At 35.2% G+C, this 25777-nt stretch overlaps 1 non-coding gene across 1 annotated transcript; it reads right to left on the bottom strand.

Moving 5' to 3' along the window:
- Positions 1-12426: 12426 nt before the first annotated feature.
- Positions 12427-12533, bottom strand: LOC127805354 (small nucleolar RNA R71). The gene has a single exon (XR_008024091.1). It is a non-coding gene; the product is annotated as a small nucleolar RNA R71 (small nucleolar RNA).
- Between the last annotated feature and the right edge of the window lie 13244 nt (positions 12534-25777).

The following is a 25777-nucleotide window of genomic DNA, read 5'->3' as shown; positions in this document are numbered from 1 at the left end:
ATCACTAGTTTTGGATTGGAGCGTAAGCTTAACTTAGAGCTTTCATACAATGTATGGAATTACTAGAACTGGAAATGCTATCATACCCAAACTCAGATGATTAATTTAGTTATTTTGTGTATTAATTATAATTGAATTTATAGTAGTTGCTTAAATTAGAATCCCGCATATCATGTATGGGTATTGTTTAAACTAGAACTATCATTATCTCTAATTGCATTTAATAACAAACCCTCATATTTGAAATTAAATTAATATTACTAACCTTGTCTGCTAAAATTTGGGAATCAACGGGTTGGCGCTGAAATTGTCTTAACCCAAGTATTATCCAATTTCATATTCTCACGTTCAGTATTTATTTCAATTTATGCCTTGCTTTATTTCCCAATATATGTTGTCTAAAAAAAAAAATTCATAAAAAAACCTTGTTGCCAATTTGTCCAAATGCGTGTGCGTGTGTGTGATATTCTTTTCTTTTGCCATAACTAAATCTCTCAGTGGACGACCTAGACTCATCCAGTAAATATAAATTTAAATTTGGACTACAATTGCACTCATACACTGACGAGTAAAAACCTCTCACTAAAATAAAGAAAAAAATATAAAAATTTTAATATGTTTTTATTGTGTTTTAATTGAAGGGTGAGAGTGCAGCCAATAAGCCCCAATGTACACGCATATGGAATAACCATAGATTTCATAGAAAAATTTAGGATGTTACATAAGACGAGAGGAAAATTTAGGATGTTACATAAGACAAGAGAGAGAGAGAAGAAAACCTTGACTTGATGATTGTGGAGAATCATGAACCAAAGATATACATGCCACTCCCAAGAATAAGATGAGAAGGTAGAAGATAAGTCGGATTTGATTGTCACAAGCTTTAACTTGATAAAACTAAAATTTCTTCTAAAGAATAAAAGAAAATGTAGCACTCCTTCTCCTCTGAAGAGGTGCTACGGGAAGAGAAACAAAACAATCTCACAATAATTGTGAAAATTTGAACTCATCAAAAAATTTCTAAATTGATCATATCATAACTGATAAATATCTCAAACTGCATTGAACATAAATCTAAAACTGAAAGGGTTCAGCATAAACTGAGATAGAAATCAGTGGTCCTCAAAGGACATACATCTAACTAATAATGTTGACTATGGAAATCCCTCAACTAAGAATATAAAATACTCTAAAATCTCAAGACACAAAATAATCTCCTAGAAATCTTTTGAATTCGAGCAGCTACCCGTACACACGCTACTGCCTGACACTATTAGGCCCAATATCTGGATCTCCCCCTGTGACACCCGTAACTTACTTACATGCTTAACAATAATAATATTCATATGAACTTCAAGGTTTAGTGCAGAAAAACTTGAGAAACAAGACTTTTATAAACTTAAGTAAAGTTTCAAAACATAATAAAATTCAAAGCAGGTTTAGTGTATGTAAAAAGTTTGACACGGAAAACATGGTTTTAATAGAAGACAGAAAGACTTCGCGAATATGCTTGGTAGCAACAACATCCATATAGAGAAATTTGGAGCTTAAAACCAAATCCAAACCTTCTTTAAATCAAATAAAATTCCAAGACACGTTTTATGGCATACATATAGAAAAAGATCAGAGTTCAACCCTGAAAGCTTTGATTCAAAAGGAAACTAAAACTTAAATTCTTGAAAATCCTTTTTCAACGAGCCACCACGCTCCACGTCCACGTCCCGATCTCCTCATTCATGATCACCTGGGGCTAGAAACATAAGGGGTGAGATTACGCAAATCTCAGTAAGTACAAGAGAACTATCAAACGTATTTAAACATGACATGAACTTGCAGCATGAACATATAACATAAGGGGACACGATGGGTTCTATTAACTTGCAGGGGTAAGAACCTCCGTGCGTAGCGCTACTAAACCTCGGTCCCATAACTTGCTTGAGAACATGAAACTTGCTTGAAACATAACATGAGGGACCACATAAACATGATTCATGAGCATACCTAAACATCGTAGATAGTTCATAGTGTACTTACCTTAACTTGATTGAAAAGGATCCAACTTTTTCGGCGAGGCTATTTTGCTCTTGTTTCTACACCAAATTTGCTCATTCTTTCTTTAGAATTTTCCCCTCATTCTCTATCACAAAATCCTCTTTTCTAATTCTCTCAACCTTGCCCAAATTCTTATAAAACTTGTGAACTACCTTAAGGCCTATTTATAGACATTTTCGGCCAATCATGTTTTGCCACGTGTCCCATCATCATGAGGCCTCATTATTACCTTTCATGTGTGGCTAATAAATGCTTGCCACATGTCCTTAAGATAAGGTTTGGAGACTTTTGTAAACTTGGAGGCTAAGTAAGTTTTTTCCTGGCCAATCACGCGATGCCACCTTAGGGGGGTCATTATGAGCCATCATGTGATTTTATCTTATCTTTCTAATGACCAATGGAAGCTTGCCATGTGTCCTTGATATTTTGAGCCCCACATGCTTAATTACATTTTCAACACTTCCATCATTACATTTCACACGGTTTAATTCATTTTTCTACATTTCCCATCATTACTCCCACATGGTTAATTGATTTTCTACATTTCCTATCATTACACCTTTAACTAGTTAGTTATATTTGGTTACTTTAACTACTTAGTTTGAGATATTTTGATGAGATATTTTAAGGTTTCAAGAACTATACATTGGCCTAAACTTTTTGGATAATTTGCATTTAGGCCCTTGCAACTTGGTCCCCAGGCTATTTTTAATTACACATTTTGGCCCCCAGAAAATGGATAAATTATGCTAATACCCCAAGATTTTAGGTAAATTACACTTTTACCCAAACTACCATATTTACGATTTTACCCCTGGCTCAAAAACTAAATTTTTATCTCAAGACTTTCATAATCCTTTGAAATATCCTATTTCTTCAAGTATTTGATTCTAAAAGTCTCAAGTATTGCATCATATTTGAGTATAAAAATCTCGGGTGTTACACCGCCACTATAACCCGGAATGGTGAAGAGTACAAGGTGAACTACAAAGCTCAGCAAGTAATAACATGGAATAAAATCATAGCTGAATCAAGGAACATCGATACTCATTCCAGGATTAACTCATATTGCATTGAAGGATTACTAATCAACTGAATGATTGCACATATAACAAATATAAATGCACATAACTGAATAATGCAAGCATGCAATTTCAGCCCTCAGGCCCACATAATCTGAAATACATACCTGCCTGTACTGAATCCTGCAACCATAAAAACTATAAGCATATACTGTGGGCCTTATGCCCCTAGCTCCCTAATCAGGCGAGCAAAATTGCAACATAAACTGTGGGCTCCTTTTGCCCTTGAAATTTCATAAACTGTGGGCTCTTTTTGCCCTTGATACTGAACTTATGGGATCCCCGCAGACTAAGTTGCCTCGCCCGCATAATGCAATACACATATACATGCTAGCACACAATATGAAGTGCTCCACATAAAGTCATGCTCCATGCTCATACCATATGTATGCACATAATATCATAACATTTCACATCATAATGCAAGGCATAAGAAATATAATCCTCATTAATATATTGAAATACAATAATTTCACGAGTTGTGATTTATGGCATAAGCATGATGGATTTATCATATTCGGATATGAGATGTCCACATTTATGAATATTTAAACAATAGAACTTGTATTCGAATATGATACTATAGCATTTGGATGTGAGTCATGTCATTCGGATATTATAAATGGTTATTCGGATATCTCAGCTTATAAAACAGTGGCTATTCGGATATCACCAAGGATATATTTGGATATGTTAATTAAGGCATTTGGATATTCTAGGGAGATACTTGGATATTGCAATGGGTATTCGGATGTTAAGGCTTTAACTTGAGAAAAAGGGTATTCAAATAAGGGCATGGTATATTCGGATATGGCTTTGGAACATTCGGATATACTAGGCTTATAATTCACAAGCTATTTGGATATGCATGAGAGGTATTTGGATATGCTTAAACCCATTCGAATATCACTCACAACAATTTCTATACTCATTCGGATATGGGAAGGCTTATTTGGATATAACAAAGAGTCATTCGGATATCACACATATAGACTTGGCAATGCATTCAGATATGAGGCATGGTTTATTTGGATATCAGCTTACTTATTCGGATATGGCTAAACACATTCGGATATGCATGAGAGGCATTCGGATATGCAATATGGGCATTCGGATATTTGAAACGGAAATTTGATAAACACGATCTGGTCACCACATCTTCTCCAAAACACAACCCTATCAACGCTACACCATTCCGAAAAGAATCTTTAGAGAACAAATCCAAATCGATATGAAACAATATCTAAGATGATACAACGATCGTTTTGAAAAGAAACATCATTGAGTAAAAGAATATATGTATAGAGAACTTTTGGGAAGAATTCGCTGGTATGTGTATATATATATATATGTATTGACTGAACAGGAAGAGGATGAAGAAAATCTTGCATATAAAAGAGATGAAGAACTTGCATAACTTATCGAAAAAAACTTGCGAAGAAGAAGGTTAAGAACCTGCATTCAAAAGAACAAGATATAAGAAATTGCCTTTGAAACAAAAAAGTAGTAAGAATTGCCTCTAAAAGAGAAAGATGTAGAATGAACTTGCCTTTGATTGCTTGGAGAATTCATATGAGAGATATGTGGTATATTAATGAGGGTTTGGTTTGAGTTGCTTTAATATCATTCTATTAATGACCCTCTCACGGATTCTTTATGCTAGTTAGCGGGGGCTCCGAGAGGTGGGCCGTTACAATCGGTTACCTAGATCTAGTTAAATCTAGGTGTACGTGTATGTGTATGGTTTGTTGGTCCCTTAGGATATAGCCACTCAAGAGGGGGGGTGAATTAATTGCTCTTAAAAATTTTATTTATTTGAATCCAAAAAAATACTATGATTACTAATTTCAAGACACAAACCCACTACAATAATGAATAGAATAAAGAATGAACAATGGAGAACACGACGATATATAGTGGTTTAGTATTGATACTGTAACATCCCACATCGAGCAATAGGAAGGACCAAAATAACTTACCCTTATGGGCCTACGCGAACTTCCCAAGGGGTCACCTATCTTTGAGCTTCCCCAGCTCAAGCACGCTTAACCCGAGAGTTTTTTGCCTACATTCATCCCAAAAGGTATCCAGGTAGTGTTGTTTCCTTCCTTCCTTCCTTATCTTCGATATATAATACCATTCTCTGAGCTTTTGGGGTATTACATTCTCCCCCCTTAAGCACATGATGTCCTCGTCCTCATCATGCGACCTTACAACTGGTCCCAGATCTTCTTCCCTTTGGGGGCTTCCATCCTAGAAGTCTACTAGAAGCCACTCCTTGAATAGGCCCTCGAGCCCTGGTGCCACTCCCCGCCCTTATCGAACCACCTTCACCAAGGGTCGGCTCTGATACCACCTGTAACATCCCGCATCGAGCGATAGGAAGGACCGAAATAACTTACCTTGATGAGCCTACACGAACTTCTCAAGGGGTCACCCATCATTGAGCTTCCCCAGCTCAAGCATGCTTAACCCGGGAATTCTTTGCCTACATTCAGCCCAAAAGGTATCCAGCTAGTGTTATTTCCTTCCCTACTTATCCTTGATATATAGTACCATTCTCTGGACTCTTAGGGCATTACAGATACACACACCTACTCCACTCTCCCAAGGTTTTAACCACCCTTGGGGTTCCACTAAGTCAAGCACCAAGGTCTACACACTAGTTCACATTGGAAACTAAAACCACATACACACCTATATTCAAAATGGTTCTAGGTAACCACTACAATCCATGAAAACCTTTAAGTGTTACAAAGTTTTGAACTTGTCCACATATGGATTGAATATGAACAATGAAAGCACAATAACACAAAGCAGTAAAAAGAATAATATACCCTTGATCTGATGATCGAAAGATGACAGATGAACTACTATTGTTTTGGTAGCTTGTTGAAGGAGAATCAGTACACTCGGAAGCCGTTCGATATTTGGATTTTGCGAGAACACGTTGAGAAACATTCTTGTATGCTGTGAGAGCTCAGAATTGCATTAGAGTTCTTCTGGACGTGGAATAAGAGCTTAAAATATGAGAAGAGGATGACCTGCGAAAGATATCCCAAAAATAAGTCCGCTGAACCCGTTGAGTCGACTTGGCTACACCTTGAGTCGACTCGGGTTGAACTCGAGTCGACTCGGCTACACCTCGAGTTGACTCGGTTGGTGCTCGAGTCGACTCAATTGAAAATCGAGTCGACTTGGCTGACCGAGCAACAAACACACGAGAAACACCTTCTCGACCAAGTAGACTTGGAAGTCGACCTAATCAACACAAAAGGCTATTTTATGCTTTAAAACATATGAAATTATTTTAAACCTTTTTGAAAATTAATCAAAAAATATTCTAAACAATAATAACATTCACAAAGACGTTTTGCAACAAAAAATAATTTATAAGATAATTTGGGGGCATCGTTTTATATTAGCGATATGAGAGTTTGTTAATCATCAAAATTTAACAATTATATGAAGAATACGAAGTTGGCTCAACATGGTTGTAGTTTCGAAGGTAAGCTAAGGGAAAACCTTGGTGTTGGTTGGATCTAGTGTGGAACCCAATAGTGGTTAGACCTTGGGTGAGTGGATTAGGTGTTTGAAATACACCAAATCACTATATATCGTCTTGTCCATCATTTATTGATATTGATTTAAGGTTCATCTTCTTGATTACAATATCATAAGGTATAATAAAATAAATTAAATAAATAAATATTTTTGTCAAAATAAAGAGGTTAACCAAAGATTGAATGTTTATATATTTGTTAAAATAGATAAATAATTTTGTAATGTCATTCATTAAAATTGGTGTTAAGAAAAATAATAAATTTTTAAGCACTCAATTCACCCCTCCTTCTTGAGTGGCCATACCATAAGGGACCAACAATTGGTATCAGACCACGCTTCCAATATAGTTGAGTTTTCAGTTTTAACCCTCAACTTAGAAGAGATCTAATAATGGCCTCATTCTCAAACCAACCCATAACCGAAGGTCCATCACCCTCTAGGCCACCATTTTTTGAAGGCACAAGTTACACTTATTGGAAGATAAGAATGGAATCCTATTTGCTTTCGATAGACTATCAATTGTTGAAAATAGTTAGAGATGGATTTACCACAACCTCAACCAAAGAAGTAGAGTGGACCGAAGAAGACATTAGGAAACACCAAATGGATCATAAAGAAAAATATATAATCTTTTGTTTAATACTTCCTAGTGAATATGAAAAACTCTTTGCATGTAATACCCCGAGAGCCTAGAGAAGAATAGTATATATATCGAGGATAGGTAAGGAAGGAAACAACACTAGCTGGATACCTTTTGAGCTGAATGTTGGCAAAGAACTCCCAAGTTAAGTGTGCTTGACCGGGGGTAATCCAAGGATGGGTGACCCCCCTAGGAAGTTCATGTAGGCCTATCAGGGTAAGTTGTTCCGGTCCTTCCTATTGCTCGATGCGGGATGTTAAAGGTGGTATCAGAGCCGACCCTTGGAGTAGGTGGTCTAATGAGGGCTGGGAGTGGCGCCGGGGCTCGAGGGCCTGTCCAAGGAGCGGCTTCTGGCAGGCTTCTAGGATGGCAACCCCCAAGGGGAGAAGATCTGAGACTAGTTGTAAGGTCGCATGACGAGAACATCATGTGCTCAAGGGGGGGAGAATGTAATACCCCGGGAGCCCAGAGGAGAATAGTATATATATCGAGGATAGGTAAGGAAGGAAACATCACCAGCTGGATACCTTTTGGGTTAAATGTTGGCAAAGAACTCCCAAGTTAAGTGTGCTTAACCTGGGGTAATCCAAGAATGGGTGACCCCCTTGGGAAGTTCATGTAAGCCCTTCAGGGTAAGTTGTTCCGATCCTTCCTATCGCTCGATGTGGGAAGTTACACTGCATGTTCTACATCTCATGAAATATGGAGTAAATTAAAAGTTGTCTATGAAGGAACCGATCAAGTAAAAGACACAAAGATAAATCTTCTACTGTCACAATATGAGGAATTTAGTTCAAAATGAAAACATTAGTGATATGAATGGTAGGTTCCAAAAGATCATAAACAATCTTAAGATGTTAGGAAATATTATATCGGAAGAGGACCAAGTTAAGAAAATTCTAAGATCTCTATCATTGGATTGGCAACCATTAGTGACTACAATCTCACAAGCCAAAAACTTAAAGGTATTACAAATGGAAGAATTAATAGGAACACTTTTAACTCACGAGTTGATATTAAACAAAACAAATGATGATACTAAGGGCAAGAAAAATTTAGCTTTAAAAGAAAATGAAGAAACAGAAACTAGTGAGGAAGAAGATGATGATGAAACCTCCCTTCTAACTAGACCTTTTGCTAGACATATGAAAAGAAAGGAATGGAATGTAGGAGAGTGCTACCATCATGCTATAAATGTAAAAAGATTGGGCATACGCAATATGACTTTCCGAAAGAGAAGAAAGGTAAGAAGGAAAAGAGAGTAGAAAAGAAAGGAGAAAGGAAAAGATTTAGGAAGCCAAAGAAGTAAGCCTTTGCGGCATGGGAAGAGGATGCCACAAGTGGGTCGTCCGAATCTGAAGAGGAATAAGCACATATGTGTTTTATGGCTATAGATGATGAAAAAGAGGAAGATAACATGGAATTGGAAGAGTTACAAGAAGCATATAAACAACTATACAAAGAGTATCAATCAATCAAGAAGGAATTGAAAAATACAAAGAAATCTCATAAAGAAGAAAATGAAAAATTAAGGAGTAAAATAAAGAACTTAGAAGAAAAATCACAAGAATTGAAGAACTTTTTTTTTTTTTTAATAAAATAGAGGAGCAATTAATCAAGCTACAAGAAGAAAATCAATTACTAAAGTTTCAAAATAGCAAATTAATAGTAGAGAAGAATGCAATTGAAAAAACTTTAGCCTCATTAATTTCAAAGAAGAATGCAAAACCTAGACTAATATACAAGGCACCAAGAAGAGAATGGAAACAACCTAGGTGGCATCCTCAACCTAGGAAGATTAGAGAAGTTCAAATGTGGATACCCAAACTATGAGAGCCTTAGACCATGAAATTCCAAAAGTTGTTAAGGTATACCCAAAGGGGTAGTCCAAACTATGAGAGCCTTAGACCATGAAATTCCTAATGTTGTTAATGTATCTCATGCAAGCACATCAAAAGTAGTTCGACCATTTGATCTTGATGAAGTAAGGTACAAGGGACCCGTCCCTAGATGGGTGCCCAAAACTAAGACGTGATTTTATATATATGCAGATGTGCGTAAGAACCACAATGGGTAACAAGTGGTATATGTATCAGAGCTGGTCCTGGGTTTTCTAAGGCCTAGGGCAAATGTTTTAATTAATTTTATTAAAATTAATTAGAATACTTTATATAAATTAAATAAAAAAAATTAAAGTTATCAACTAATTAATTTTATTAAAATTATAAGAATTTTCAAAAGATAAGGAAGAATACTTTGGGGTCTCATTAAAACCTTTTTTGGAGAAAACCCAATGGGATAAAACCCCAAACGAAGGAAAAAGAGTACCCCGCATTGTAAACATTGCATTAAAAAACAAAAACTACATATTTGAGTCTACATGCTTCGAATCTTCTTTTGTTAAATTTTTTTTAATCTTTTATACACACATATATATATAAGCTTAAAAAAAAGTTTGTGCCCCCTCAATTATGAGCCCCGGGTTGTAGTCCTAGTAGCCCTGGCCTAGGGCCGACTCTGACATGGATAGTGGATGCTCACGGCACACGACTAGTGAGAGAGCTCTATTCTTAAATCTCACTCCCAAGGATGGTGGATTTGTCACTTTTGGAGATAATGCTAAAGGTAAGGTAGTTGGTACAAGGTAGTTGGTACTGGCATAGTAGGTTAACCCCATCTCACCACAACTAGAAATGTTTTATTAGTAGATGGTTTAAAGCATAATCTACTTAACATTGGCCAATTTTGCGATGATGGTTATGAAGTTATCTTTAGACAAAAAGATTACCTCATTGATAGTCATAACTCTACTATTATTTGTGCAAAAAGACAAGAAAATATATGTAATACCCCAAGAGCCTAGAGAAGGGTAGCATATTGATGTGGAAATTTATTCACACATTTATTGGTCATAAGTGAGTAGTGTTTTTAGTATTTTATCTATATTTTATATAAAATTATTTAATGTTTTGAGTGTCCTTTACATATATTTAATTTCTAGTATTTTTTTGTTATTTTACAAGAATACTATTTGGTGTTTGAGTTAAAAAACTAATAATAATAAATAAAAGATATTATAAAATTAATTTCAAAATTAATATTATAATATAATCAAAATTAATATAATTAATAGTATATTAAATATTAAATATTATATTATCTATTATATTATTTATATATTATATATTATATTATGTATATATATTATATATGTGTGTGTGTGTGAAGTGGCGTGAATGCGTGAGTGTGTGATTTGTGTGTGTATAATAATATATTATATAATAAATGGAGTCCAATTGCAATGCAATTGGAACTCCATGCCCTAAGTATATAAATAATAAAATTGCAGAAGCTTGGGCGGCCATTTAAAGGAATTGATTTGGCAGGAGGGCAGAGACTCAGGGAGGTAGCGGCGGAACTTGAAGGGAGCGTGTAGCGAGAGGATTTTGGCAAAGAAGGAAGCGCACGCACATGGCGACTCCGAAGCAACAAGCAGATGCGGAAGAGAGAAGATGGAGCAGATTTGTCTAATTCAGATCTAAATAGATCTGAATAAAGGAATTTCTTCTTTGTTATTAATTAATTCTCTTATGCATCTATTGTTATTTTGGGTTTTAATTAATTCTGTTATAAACTAATTTGTTAAACCAAGGCCATGTATTGGCTGAAACTATGATGATGCATTTTTTTATAATTTTATGTGATTAAATAAATTGAGTTATGTGGTATTATATTTAATGTTTGTGAATAATTGGCCACTATTTACATGATTTGGATGCCTAATCTTGAGACCGAAAGGAGATAGTTTGGAGATTGTATCGTAGGTACCATATATCATAAAGTAAAACTGACTAGAAATAAAATTCGATTTCTTTATGCGATTTTTAGCGATACGCTAGGAATTTCACAAATTGTAATACATTTTTATTTGGTCAAACTTTCATAGAAATATAGGAAGTTATTAAATGAGAATAGACTCGTTATAACCTAGAAATAGGGTAACGAATGCGTTAGGAGATTTCGCCGTCACATACTCAATTTACCAATTCATTCGCATAAAAATATATGATTTGCATTGCATAGTTAGGTTCATACATGTGCCTTAGTTATTAAAATCCACTTATTTCTTTGATTCAAGTTGCCTTCCAAATTAAGTTTATTTTATTAATCTAATTAATTTATTTTGTTTCTTTTTTCTTGGTCTTTATTAAATCTAAAATTTTTATTGTCTAAATAATAAAGAAAGTTTATAAATTTGGTATTTGAAATCTTTCTTCGTGGGAATGATATTCTTACTTACTATTATATTACTTGTTCGACCGTACACTTGCGGTATATTTTAGGGTGACCAAGTTTTTGGCGCCGTTGTCGGAGAAAGTATTATTCAATATCAAATTAAAACTTTTTCTTTATTAATTTTAATTGTATACATTTTTTTTTTGTTTTGAATGTCTTTGTCTTTTGTGATTTTTTTTATTTATTTTTTTATTTTATATTATTATTATTAAATTTATTTATATTGTTTTTTTTTTTTTGCCTATCTTACATTGTCTTGTTTTACATTGTAGGCTGAGTTGTGCATGCCAAGAAATCGTGGAGAAATTCAGCCATTTGGTCCAGAAATAGAAAGAACCTATTGAGCAATAAAGAAAGGAACGAGATTAACACGACAAGTAACAGTCATGGCAGAAAACCAGAACCAAAACCTGAACCAGAATCAGAATCAGAGAATGCTACGTGATTATGCCATGCCAGACCTAGTTGGAGCTCAAGCTAGTATACTGAGACCAGCAGTCAATGCCAATAACTTTGAGATCAAACCAGGACTCATTTAGATGGTTTAGCAGGGACAGTTTGGTGGAAATCCAACTGAAGATCCTAATGCGTACTTAGCAAACTTTTTAGAGATATGCGACACCATCAAAATGAACGGCGTTAGTGAGGATGCAATCAGACTGAGACTGTTTCCTTTTTCATTGAGAGATAAAGCCAAGGTATGGTTGAATTCCAAAGCTCCAAATTCATTTACCATGGGCAACCGTATCACAAGCATTCTTGAGTAAGTATTTTCCACCAGGTAAGACTACTAAACTCAGGAATGATATTACTAGTTTTGTTCAATTTGATGGTGAATCTTTATACGAGGCATGGGAAAGGTTTAAGGAATTGCAAAGATTGTGTCCACACCATGGTCTGCATGACTGGTTGATTGTGCAGACATTCTATAATGGTCTATCTCATTCAGTTAGAATCACTATAGATGCTGCCGCATGGAGTGCACTAATGGGCAAGTCTACAAAGGATGCATATGAGCTACTTGAAGAAATGGCTTCCAACAATTATCAATGGTCTACTGAGAGAGGTATGCCTAAGAAAGCCTCAAGTATGTATGAAGTTCATGGCATCAATATGTTAAACGCCAAGGTAGACAATCTTGTAAAAATGTTTGGTAAGTTAGAGAATGTCAATGCTGTTTATTCTAATTTCAATTCTGCCAATAATTGTGATTAGCATGAGAATTCTCACTTGGGTTCTGATTGTATGTAGGTTGAGCAAGCTCAGTATATTTCGAATTATAACATGCAGAACCAGCAAAATAACCCATATTCTAACAGCTATAATGCAGGTTGGAGAAATCACCCCAATTTTTTCTGGAGGGATCAGGGCGGCAGTAGCAATTCTAGGCCTAGCAATCCTCTTGGTTATCAATCCAGACCTCAAGGAGTGATGCAACAGCAACCAGAAAACAAGCCGTCTTGGGAGTTGGCAATTGAAAAGTTAGCAAATGCCACTGTAGATAGATTTGAAAAGCTGGAGGCAAAAGTAGACCAGATGGTCAGTTTCAACAGAAATTTGGAGGTTCAATTGGGGCAAATATCAAATTCCATAAATTCAAGCGATCAAGGTAAGTTGCCCAGCAAAATTGAGGTGAATCCAAGAGAGGAAGTCAAGGCAGTAACATTGAGAAGTGGTAAGCAACTTGGTGAGGTAAGTAGCGAACATGTTACAGGTGATGTTGATAAAAAGAATAATGTTGAGATTAGTGATGAGAATGAGCAGAATGAGATACCATCCCTAACACCACCTGTTAAACCTTATGTTCCTCCTATCCCTTTTCCTCAAAGGCTTAAACAGAATAAGGTTGATAAATAGTTTGAAAATTTTCTTGAAATTTTTAAGCAATTGCGCATTAACATTCCATTTGCAGATGCTTTAGCTCAGATTCCTACTTATGCAAATTTTTTGAAAGAAATTATGTTAAACAAGAGAAAGATGGAGGATTATAAGACCATTGCCTTGACTGAAGAATGTAGTGCTGTGATTCAAAACAAATTGCCTCCGAAGCTCAAGGATCCAGGGAGCTTTTCTATTCCTTGCACTATTGGTGAAATTAATTTTGATAAAGTTTTATGTGACCTTGGTGCAAGCATTAATTTGATGCCCTTTTCTGTTTTCAGGAAGCTTGGACTAAAAGAACCAACACCTACCACTATTTCTCTTCAATTGGCTGATAGAAGTATTAAATATCCAAGGGGAGTAGTGGAAGATGTTTTGGTAAAAGTAGATAAGTTTATTTTTCCTATTGATTTCATTGTTCTGGACATGGAAGAAGATTATGATATGCCCCTAATTTTAGGGAGACCTTTTCTTGTCATAGGGAGAGCTTTGATTGATGTCCAGCAAGGAACACTTAGCCTTAGAATTTATGATGAGATAGTTACTTTTAATGTGTTTAAGGCTACGAAATATTTCAATGATAATGAAAAAGAAGTCTTAAGGATAGATGGCACTAATGATTTAGTAGAGAGATTAGATTAGCCCATAGAAAATTACATTGCTAATTTTTTTGAAGAGCATGAACAAATTTTAAATGCCAAGAACAAGGCTGGAGCCATAGGCTATTTGGGAAAAAAGCAAAAAGATTATCCATCCAAAAGAGACAAATTGGTGCCTTTGGATGTTTCTTTTTCTTCTTCTTCAAAAGCCAAGCCACCAGGTCATGAAAAGAAAAAAATGATAAGGATGCTTAGAGAGCAAAAGAAGGGGATTGGATGGAAAGTTACTAACATTCAAGGAATAAGTCCATCAACCAGCATGCACAAAAGTTTGATAGAAAAAAGATTCAAGCCTCCGTGAAGATGAAAACTTAATCAAGCTAATGACTATAAACAAGCGCCTCTTGGGAGGTAACCCAAACTCTTTTCCTTTTTGTTTTTGAGTTTTTTTTTTTTTTCTTTTTATTATTTCATTTTAGTTTGTTGAATAAATATGATCAATAACCCATACTTGTGATGTTGTGCAGGTTCAAAAGAAAGGAAAATAAAGTTGATTCAGTTTGGACTGGCATGGGCATTCGTAATGTTCAATTATGTGGTCAGGGGAGTATTCATTTTTCATTCTAGTTCTTCTTTATCTTTCACATTGAGAACAATGTATTAAACAAGTTTTTTTTTTTTTTTTTTGGGGGGGGGGGGGGTGGAATTATTAATTGTTAATATATGCTATTTGTTTTGCTTGGGTGTTTTTGATATTAAAATTTTTTTGCAAAACTTATATCAGGTGCATATTTGGCCAACCCCTAGACTAAATTTTTTTTTGTGAAAGATAAAATAAGCAGAACTTGTTATTTGGAATCAAGATTTGCATTTGGGTTCTTTATTGTGTTTAACATTGAGTCTTTGATTTGGAATGAGCAATATCTTATAAAACAAGATTAAGTATACTTGGGTTCTAAGATCATTGAAGTATATGTTCTTTGCGAAGTTGTGTGAGTTGTGTGACTATGCATGAAAGATAAATGCAATGCTTTTCTTATGATTATTCCTTCTAACCTAGGCCTAAACAGGGTTTAAGTAAATAGGGTGAATAATGTTGAGTGAGATGGAGCATAAAATGCACTCGTTCAGTTAAAAAAAAAGAAAGAAAAGAAAAGAAAAAACGAGATGGAGCATAAAATGCACTCGTTTAAGCAGAAAAAAAAAAGAAAGAAAGAAAGAGGATGTTGAGGAAAAAAAAAACCCTACTTTGCTACCTTTGTTTGTATTAGTGAGAATGGATAGTTACAATAATGGTTACTGCACTATTAGATCGTGCGGGGTGGTACATGACAAAGCGTGATTGAGTTTAGAATTTTGTATAGATTCTTGAACTTGGGAATACAAGTATGCTTAGTTTTCTTTATTTGCTATTATTGCATTTTGGATTGAGGATTTAGATATGGACATAACAAAGGATTTGAATGTGATGAATGATTCCAGATATATGTTTTGTGTTTTGAGTTTAAAATTTCATTTCTTTGCTTGAGGACAAGCAATAATTCAAGTTTGGGGTTATTTGATGTGGGAATTTATTCACATTTATTGGTCATATGTGAGTAGTGTTTTAAGTATTCTATCTATATTTTATATAAAATTATTTAATGTTTTGAGTGTCATTTACATATATTTAATTTCTAGTATTTTTTGTTATTTTACAAGAATACTATTTGGTGTTTGAGTTAAAAAATTAAAAATAAAATAAAATAAAAATAATAATAAATAAAAGATATTATAAAATTAAATTCAAAATTAATATTACAATATAAATAAAAAACATTATAAATAATTAATATTATAATATAATTAATAGTATATTATATATTATATTATGTATATATATTATATGTGTGTGTGTGTGAAGTGGCGTGAATTAGTGAGTGCGTGTATAATAATATATTATATAATAAATGTGCAATTGGAACTCCATGCACTAAGTATATAAATAATAAAATCGCAGAAGCTTGGGCAGACATTTAAAGGAATTGATTTGACAGGAGGGTAGAGACTCAGGAAGGTAGCGGCGGAACTTGAGGGAGCGCGCAGCGAGAGGATTTTGGCAAAGAAGGAAGCGCACGCAGATGGCTCCTCCAATGCAGCAAGCGGACGCGGAAGAGAGAAGATGGAGCATGTTTGTCTAATTCATATCTAAATAGATCTGAATAAAGGAATTTCTTCTTTCTTATTAATTAATTCTCTTATGCATCTATTGTTATTTTGGGTTTTAATTAATTCTGTCATGAACTAATTTGTTAAACTAAGGCCATTTATTGGCCGAAACTATGACGATGCATTTTTTTTATAATTTTATGTGATTGAATAAATTGAGTTATATTGAGTTGTGTGGTATTGTATTTAATGCTTGTGAAAAATTGATCACTATTTACATGATTTGATGCCTAATCTTGAGATCGAAAGGAGATAGTTTGGGGATTGCATCGTAGGTACCATATACCATAAAGTAAAATCAACTAGAAATAGAACTCGATTTCTTTGTGCGGCTTTTAGCGATACGTTAGGAATTTCACAAATTGTAAGGCGTTTTCATTTGGTTAAACTTTCATAGAAATATAGGAAGTTCTTAAATGATAATAGACTCGTTATAACCTAGAAATAAGGTAACGAATGCGTTAGTAGATTTTACTGTCTCATACTCAATTTATCAATTCATTCGCATAAAAATATATGATTTGAATTGCATAGTTAGGTTCATACATGTGCCTTAGTTATTAAAATCTACTTATTTCTTTGATTCAAGTTCTCTTCCAAATCAAGTTTATTTTATTAATCTAATTAATTTATTTTGTTTCTTTTTTCCTGTTCTTTATTAAATATGAAATTTTTATTATCTAAATAATAAAGAAAGTTTATAAATTTGGTATTTGAAATCTTTACTCGTGAGAACGATATTCTTACTTACTATTATATTACTTGATCGATCCATACACTTGCGGTATATTTTAGGGTGATCTCATATATTGAGGATAAATAAGTAAGGAAACAATACCAGTTTGATATCTTTTGGGTTGAATGTAGGCAAAGAACTCTCGGGTTGAGCGTGTTTGAGCTAGGGAACCTCAAGGATGGGTGATCCCTTAGGAAGTTCGTGTAGGCCCATCAGGGTAAGTTGTTCCAGTCCTTCCTATCGCTCGATGCGGGATGTTATATGTGGTATCAGTGCCGACTCGGACCGTGTGTTAGGACTGTGTACTAGCCAAAGGCTGGGGGTACTAGACTAAGGACCGTGTACTAGCCCAATGATGGTGTACTGGATCAGGGACACTAGACGGGAGAGAGCTGAGACCAGTTGTAAGGTTGCATGACGAGGACGTTATGTGCTCAAGGGGGGGGGGAGAATTTAATACCCCATGAACCCAAAGAAGGGTAGTACATATTGAGGATAAGTATGGAAGGAAACAACATCAGCTGGATACCTTTTGGGCTGAATGTAGTTAAAGAACTCCTGGATTAAGCGTGCTTGAGTTAAGGAAGGTCAATGATGGGTGACCCCCTGGGAAGTTCGCGTAGGCCCATCAGGATAAGTTGTTACGGTCTTTCCTATCACTCAATGCGGGATATTACAAAATCTACATTGTCGATATTGAGGAAATTAATGCAAAATGCTTAATAGTAAAAAATGAAGACATTCTCTTATGGTATAGAAGATTAGGTCATGTTAATCCCGATCTAATTAGGAAAATCTCTAACAAATACTTAGTCTTAGGGATTCCCCAGATGAAATTTGATGAAGAAATCTTTTGTGATATTTGTTGTCAAGGAAAGCAAACTAGAGCATCTTTTAAGTCTAAGAATGAAATATCAACTAATAGACCTCTACAACTCTTATGCATGGACTTATTTGGACCCACACAAACTAGGAGTATGGGTGGAAAATCTTATGCATATGTTGTGGTGGATGACTTTTATAGGCTTACATGGGTTATGTTTTTGTCATCTAAGGATGAAACCTTTCAAAATTTTGTTAAGCTAGCCACGAAAATTCAAAGAGAACTAGATGATAAGATTGTCTCTATGAGAAACAATCATGGTGGAGATTTTAAGATTAAGTAATTTACGGAGTACGTGTCATAAACTTATAGGGTAATGTACGTGTTTGGGTTGAGTTTTTGTCTTTGTTGGCTAGCTAGCTCCACTTCTATATTATTTGCGAGGCAGTGGTGCATTCATTAGGGGTCATGCTTTGTATGTGCTGGGGGTATGAGCATTGACATGACACAGTTGGCCTGTTGAGTGTTGACTTGTGTATGATAGGCGAGCATATGCATTTAGAGCATTCGCTTGTGTGTGAATTCTTACGTGGGCGTAGCATGGCCTGATGCTTGGCTTATGGGGGCCTTACCACCACGTTAATGCTGTAAGAGCCATTGCATTCCTTATGTGTAGCATTACATGGAGAGGTTGTGGGAAATGATGGAAAGTAAGCGCGGCTTCCGTTGTTATGTGATATGAGATCTTGATATACGAGCTGAGGGCTCGACGTGATGTGATGTGATTGTGAGTGCTTTGGCACGTGATGATGATGGTGATTGATATGTTATTTGTGGATGTGGTATGGGAGCCATGGGCTCATGATATTGATTTGGTATGGGAGCCATGGGCTCATGTTATTGATTTGGTAGCCTGTTATTGGCTATTAGCAGGTTTGTAAACAGAGTCTTGGGTGCCAGTGTATGCATCTTATGTGGGCCTTAATGACCTTATGCGTGCATCTGTGCATTTATGTTATGGTTGGGTATCGTGATATGTAATCGTATGGCATGGATTGTGTGTCGTTTATGTATACGAGATTGGCGCGTGTTTCAATATACTGCATGATGTTCTGGGGAAGTCCAGCCGTAACCATTTCCTGTTCTTTCTATATACTTGCTGAGTTTTATGACTCACCCATGCTTTCCATTATTCCAAGTAAAGACTAAGATAAGGCTAAGGGCGAGTCTAACAGGGGGTGATCTTTTGTTAGTAGATGTGTACAGAGCTCACCTAAAAAGGAGATCTTGGGGACTTTTGTGATGAAATGCCAGAGCTAGTTAGACCCTTGTTCCTTGAAGGGACGTATTTGTTTTGTGGCTATGACTTGATATATAATATTAAGAGGATGTATGATATTCAGAGGATGATTCGTGAGAGGGTCATTAAAATATGCTTAATTGTTATGTTATGATGTTTTCATATGAGAGATATGTGGTATATTAATGAGGGTTTGGTTTGAGGTGCTTTAATATCATTCTATTAATGACCCTCTCACGGATTCTCTATGCTAGCTAGCGGGGGCTCTGGGAGGCGGGTCGTTACAATAGGTTACTTAGATCTAGTTAAATCTAGGTGTACATGTATGTGTATGGTTTGTTGGTCCCTTAGGGTATGACCACTCAAGAGGGGGGATGAATTAATTGCTCTTAAAAATTTTATTTATTTGAATCCAAACAAATACTATGATTACTGATTTCAAGATATCAAATCCACTGCAATAACGAATAGAATAAAAAATGAACAATGGAGAATACGACGATATATAGTGGTTTAGTGTCGATATTGTAACATCCCACATCCAGCGATAGGAAGGACCGAAACAATTTACCCTGATAGGCCTACGCGAACTTCCCAGGGGGTCACCTCCAGCTCAAGCATGCTTAACCTAGGAGTTTTTTTGCCTACATTCAGCCCAAAAGGTATCTAGCTAGTGTTGTTTCCTTCCTTACTTGTCCTTGATATATAATACCCTTCTCTGAGCTTTTGGGGTATTACATTCTCCCCCCTTAAGCACATAATGTCCCCATCCTCGTTATGAGACCTTACAACTGGTCCCAGATCTTCTGCCCTTTGGGGGCTACCATCCTAGAAGTATGCCGGAAGCCGCTCCTTGAACAGGCCCTTGAGCCCCGGCGCCACTCCCCGCCCTCATCGAATCGCCTTCACCAAGGATTGGCTCTGATACCACCTGTAACATCCCGCATCGAGCAATAGGAAGGACCAAAATAACTTACCTTGATGAGCCTACGCGAACTTCTTAGGGGGTCACCCATTATTGAGCTTCCCCAGCTCAAGTACGTTTAACTTGGGAGTTGCCTACATTCAGCCCAAAAGGTATCGAGCTATTGTTATTTCCTTCCCTACTTATCCTCGATATATAATACCCTTCTCTAGTTTTTTGGGGTATTATAGATACACACACCTACTCCACTCTCTCGAGATTTTAATCACCCTTGGGGTTCCACTAAGTCAAACACCAAGGTTTCCACACTAGTTCACCTTGGAAACTAAAACCACATACACACCTATATTCAAAATGGTTCTAGGTAACCACTACAATCCACGAAAACCTTACAAAGTTTTGAACTTGTCCACACTTGGACTGAATATGAACAATGAAAGCACAATAACACAAAGCAGTAAAAAGAATAATATACCCTCAATCTGATGACCGAAAGATGACAGATGAACTATTATTGCTTTGGTAGCTTGTTGAAGGAGAATCAGTACACTCGGAAGCCATTCGATATTTGGATTTTGCGGGAACGGGTTGAGAAATGTTCTTGTATGCTGTGAGAGCTCATAATTGCATTAGAGTTCTTCTGGTTGTGGAATAGGAGCTTAAAATATGAGAAGAGGATGACCTGCGAAAGATATCCCAAAAATAAGTTCGTTGAACCCGCCGAGTCGACTTGGTTACACCTCAAGTCGACTCGGGTTAAACTCGAGTCAACTCGACTACACATTGAGTTGACTTGGTTGGGCTCGAGTTGACTCAACTGAATATCGAGTCGACTTGGATGACCGAGCAACAAACACTCGAGAAACACCTTTTCGGCCGAGTCGACTTGGAAGTCGACCCAATCAACACAAAAGGCTATTTTATGCTTTAAAACATATGAAATTATTTTAAACCTTTTCAAAAATTAATCAAAAAATATTCTAAACAATAATAACATTCACAAAGACGTTTTTGCAACAAAAAATAATTTATAAGATAATTTGGGGGCATCATTTTATATTAGTGATATGAGAGTTTGTTAATCATCAACATTTAACAATTATATGAAGAATACGAAGTTGGCGCAACATGGTTGTAGTTTCCAAGGTAAGCTAAGGGAAAACCTTGGTGTTGGTTGGATCTAGTGTGGAACCCCAATAGTGGTTAGACCTTGAGAGAGTGGATTAGGTGTTTGGAATACACCAAACCACTATATAGTGTCTTGTCCATCATTCATTTATATTGTTTTAATGTTCATCTTCTTTATTACAATATCATAAGGTATAATAAAATAAATTAAATAAATAAATATTTTTTCAAAATAAATAAGTTAACCAAAGATTGAATGTTTATATATTTGTTACAATAGATAAATAATTTTATAATATCATTCATTAAAATTGGTGTTAAGAAAAATAAAAAAATTTTAAGCACTCAATTCACCCATCCTTTTTGAGTGGCCATACCCTAAGGGACCAACAATTGGTATCAGACCACGCTTCCAATATAGTTGAGTTTTTAGTTTTAACCCTCAACTTAGAAGAGATCTAATAATGGCCTCATTCTCAAACCAACCCATAACCGAAGGTCCATCACCCTCTAAGCCACCATTTTTTGAAGGCACAAGTTACACTTATTGGAAGATGAGAATGGAATCCTATTTGCTTTCGATAGACTATCAATTGTTGAAAATAGTTAGAGATGGATTTACCACAACCTCAACCAAAGAAGTAGAGTGGACCGAAGAAGACATTAGGAAACACTAAATGGATCATAAAGCAAAATATATAATCTTTTGTTTAATACTTCCTAGTGAATATGAAAAACTCTTTGCATGTTCTACATCTCATGAAATATGGAGTAAATTAAAAGTTATCTATGAAAGAACCGATCAAGTGAAAGATACAAAGATAAATCTTCTATTGTCACAATATGAGGAATTTACTTCAAAATGAAAATATTAGTGATATGAATGGTTGGCTCCAAAAGATCATAAACAATCTTAAGATGTTAGGAAATATTATATCAGAAGAGGACCAAGTTAAGAAAATTCTAAGATCTCTATCATTGGATTGGCAACCATTAGTGACTGCAATCTCACAAGCCAAAAACTTAAAGGTATTAAAAATGGAAGAATTAATAGGAACATTTTAACTCACGAGTTGATATTAAACAAAACAAATGATGATACTACGGGCAAGAAAAATTTAGTATTAAAAGAAAATGAAGAAACGGAAACTAGTGAAGAAGAAGATGATGATGAAACCTCCCTTCTGACTAGAACTTTTACTAGACTTATGAAAAAGAAAGGAATGGAATGTATGAGAGTGCTACCAACATGCTATAAATGTAAAAGGATTGGGCATACGCAATATGACTTTCCGAAAGAGAAGAAAGATAAGAAGGAAAAGAGAGTAGAAAAGAAAGGAGAAAGGAAAAGATTTAGGAAGCCAAAGAAGCAAGCCTTTGCGGCATGGGAAGAGGATGCCACAAGTGGGTCGTCCGAATCTGAAGAGGAATAAGCACATATGTGTTTTATGGCTATAGAAGATGAAAAAGAGGAAGATAACATGGAATTGGAAGAGTTACAAGAAGCATATAAACAACTATACAAAGAGTATCAATCTATCAAGAAGGAATTGAAAAATACAAAGAAATCTCATAAAGAAGAAAATGAAAAATTATGGAGTAAAATAAAGAACTTAGAAGAAAAATCACAAGAATTGAAGTTTTTTTTTTTTTTTAATAAAATAGAGGAGCAGTCAATCAAGCTACAAGAAGAAAACCAATTACTAAAGTTTCAAAATAGCAAATTAATAGTAAAGAAGAATGCAATTTAAAAAACTTTAGCCTCATTAATTTCAAAAAAGAATGCAAAACCTAGACTAATATACAAGGCACCAAGAAGAGAATGCAAACAACCTAGGTGGCAACCTCAACCTAGGAACATTAGAGAAGTTCAAATGTGGATACCCAAAGGGGTAGTCCAATCTATGAGAGCCTTAGACCATGAAATTCCTAAAGTTGTTAATGTATACCCAAAGGGGTAGTGCAAACTATGAGAGCCTTAGACCATGGAATTCCTAATGTTGTTAATGTATCTCATGCAAGCACATCAAAAGTAATTCGACCATTTGATTTTGATGAAGTAAGGTACAAGGGACCCATCTCTAGATGGGTGCCCAAAACTAAGACGTGATTTTATATATATGCAGATGTGCATGAGAACCACAATGGGCAACAAGTTGTATATGGATCAGAGCCGGTCTTGGGTTTTCTAAGGCCTAGGGCAAATTTTCTAATTAATTTTATTAAAATTAATTAGAATACTTTATATAAATTAAATAAAAAATAATATAAAAGTTATCAACTAATTGGTTTTGGGCTGAATGTAGCATATATCGAGGATAAGTAAAGAAGGAAACAATACCAGTTGGATACCTTTTAGGCTAAATATAGTTAAAGAACTCACGGGTTAAGCATGCTTGAGTTGGGGAAGGTCAATGATGGGTGACTCCCTAGAAAGTTCGCGTAGGCCCATTAAAGTAAGTTGTTATGGTCTTTCCTATCGTTCAATGTGGGATATTACAATATCTACATTGTGGATATTGAGAAAATTAATGCAAAATGCCTAATAGTAAAAAATGAAGACATTCTTTTACGGTATAGAAGATTAGGTCACGTTAATCCCGATCTAATTAGGAAAATCTCTAACAAATACTTAGTCTTAGGGCTTTCCAAGATGAAATTTGATGAAGAAATCTTTTGTGATATTTGTTGTCAAGAAAAGCAAACTAGAGCATCTTTTAGGTCTAAGAATGAAATATCAACTAATAAACCTCTACAACTCTTGTACACGGACCTATTTGGACCCACACAAACTAGGAGTATGGATGAAAAATCTTATGCATATGTTGTAGTGGATGACTTTTCTAGACTTACATGGGTTATGATTTTGTCGTCTAAGGATGAAACCTTTCAAAATTTTGTTAAGCTAGACACTAAAATTCAAAGAGAACTAGATGATAAGATTGTCTCTATGAGAAACAATCATGGCGGAGACTTTAAGATTAAGTACTTTACGGAGTACGTGTCGTAAACTCAAAAGGGATAAGATTGTCTCTATGATGGTGGAGACTTTAAGATTAAGTACTTTACGGAGTACGTGTCGTAAACTGTAATATCCCGAAAATTGGGAAGTAAATAATGATTATTACTTTGGTGTTTGAAGTCAGTACGAAAAATTTGAGGAATTAAGGAAAAATAAATGTTTGTGCCGTCTGTGCCATTTTGAGGAAAAAAGAAATTAAGGGTAGCTAATTAAATTATTTAGGAATGGTTAATCGGTATTAATTATTATATTTGTGATGATTATTGAATATTTGTGGGTTAAAAAGAAAATATTAATTTATTTGGAGATTTAAGGAAAAAAATATTTATTTATGTTATTTTGGGAAAATAATTATTTAATTGGGAGTAATTATGAAAATAGGAAAATAAATTAAATTAGAGAAATTTTTGGAATGTTTGGAGTATAAGAGTAATAAGGGAAAATAAGGATTAGGGTATATGTGTAATTAAAGGATCTTATGAGTGTTAAAATGTAATTTTTGGAACTGCCATGGAATCACCTTAAAGCTAACTTAGTGTGCATAGATGTTGAAGAGTGCAAGCAGTGCGAGCGGTCGTGCGCGCGCTGGACGAATTTTGTTGGATTTTATTAAGCCTCAAGCGCCCAAAACTGCGTCGTTTTGAGGCTAAGGCGGTGGGCTGCGCTGGGCTGCCATGCGGCAGCGTCTGGTGACTCTTCTTTTGCCTTTTTAAAGGCCGATTTCAGCAAGTGTCGCGTGGGGTTTTAACTGCAAGCAAGAGAGGAAATTACAGTGAAGAAGAACAGCGCCGAGGGTGAAAATCGGGGGGAAAATTCAAAGAAAATGGTGGAAATTTTTGTTTAATTAAAGTTTAATTGTTCAGGTAAGTTGTGTGAATTGTGTAAATAATTTTTTACGGTTAGATTTTAATTAAAAGTTTGATTTTAATAATTTTGGGTGATTATGCTATGTTACGTGTAATAATTTGTTGTGTAAATATATATATATATACATATATAGTGCACTGTGTGCAAGGGGGTGAGCTTAATGTGTATATATTATTTGGACTGTGAGGGTTGTGTTGCCGTGAGTGTGCTGTGTGTCAATTTGTATATATATGTGTGTGAACACAATGTGTGAGTGTGAATGTTTCAGTGTGTGAGTGCAATATAATTAGGATAAAAGAAAAGAAAATGGATGCCTAGCCGTGTATGCATATTGGTGGAGATGTGCATGATGTTTGTATAGTAGGTTGCATTAAGTTAATAGTATTATATATTAACTATATGATTTGAGGATATTATTGATATGATTTAAATTAAAATAAATATAAAATTTATTGAGATTTTATTTACGGTGCACCCACATGGGATTTTAGACGGTTAAATTATTTATATTACACGGTCAGATCTAATTAAGGTGTGTCATGATTTTATTAATCGCTAGTAAATGTCTTACTTCGCAGTGGGAGTGCAAGAAATGCAAGAAATGGCCGTGTAAAGGCAAGCTTCTAACCCTCTCCTCGTGTTCTTTAATTCTCG

The sequence above is a fragment of the Diospyros lotus genome, chromosome 6 (genome assembly GCF_014633365.1).
Source record: "Diospyros lotus cultivar Yz01 chromosome 6, ASM1463336v1, whole genome shotgun sequence".
In the NCBI taxonomy this organism is placed as follows: domain Eukaryota; kingdom Viridiplantae; phylum Streptophyta; class Magnoliopsida; order Ericales; family Ebenaceae; genus Diospyros; species Diospyros lotus.
The sequence above is the reverse complement of the archived record's forward strand: the minus strand, read 5'-3'. Positions and strand labels throughout refer to the sequence as shown.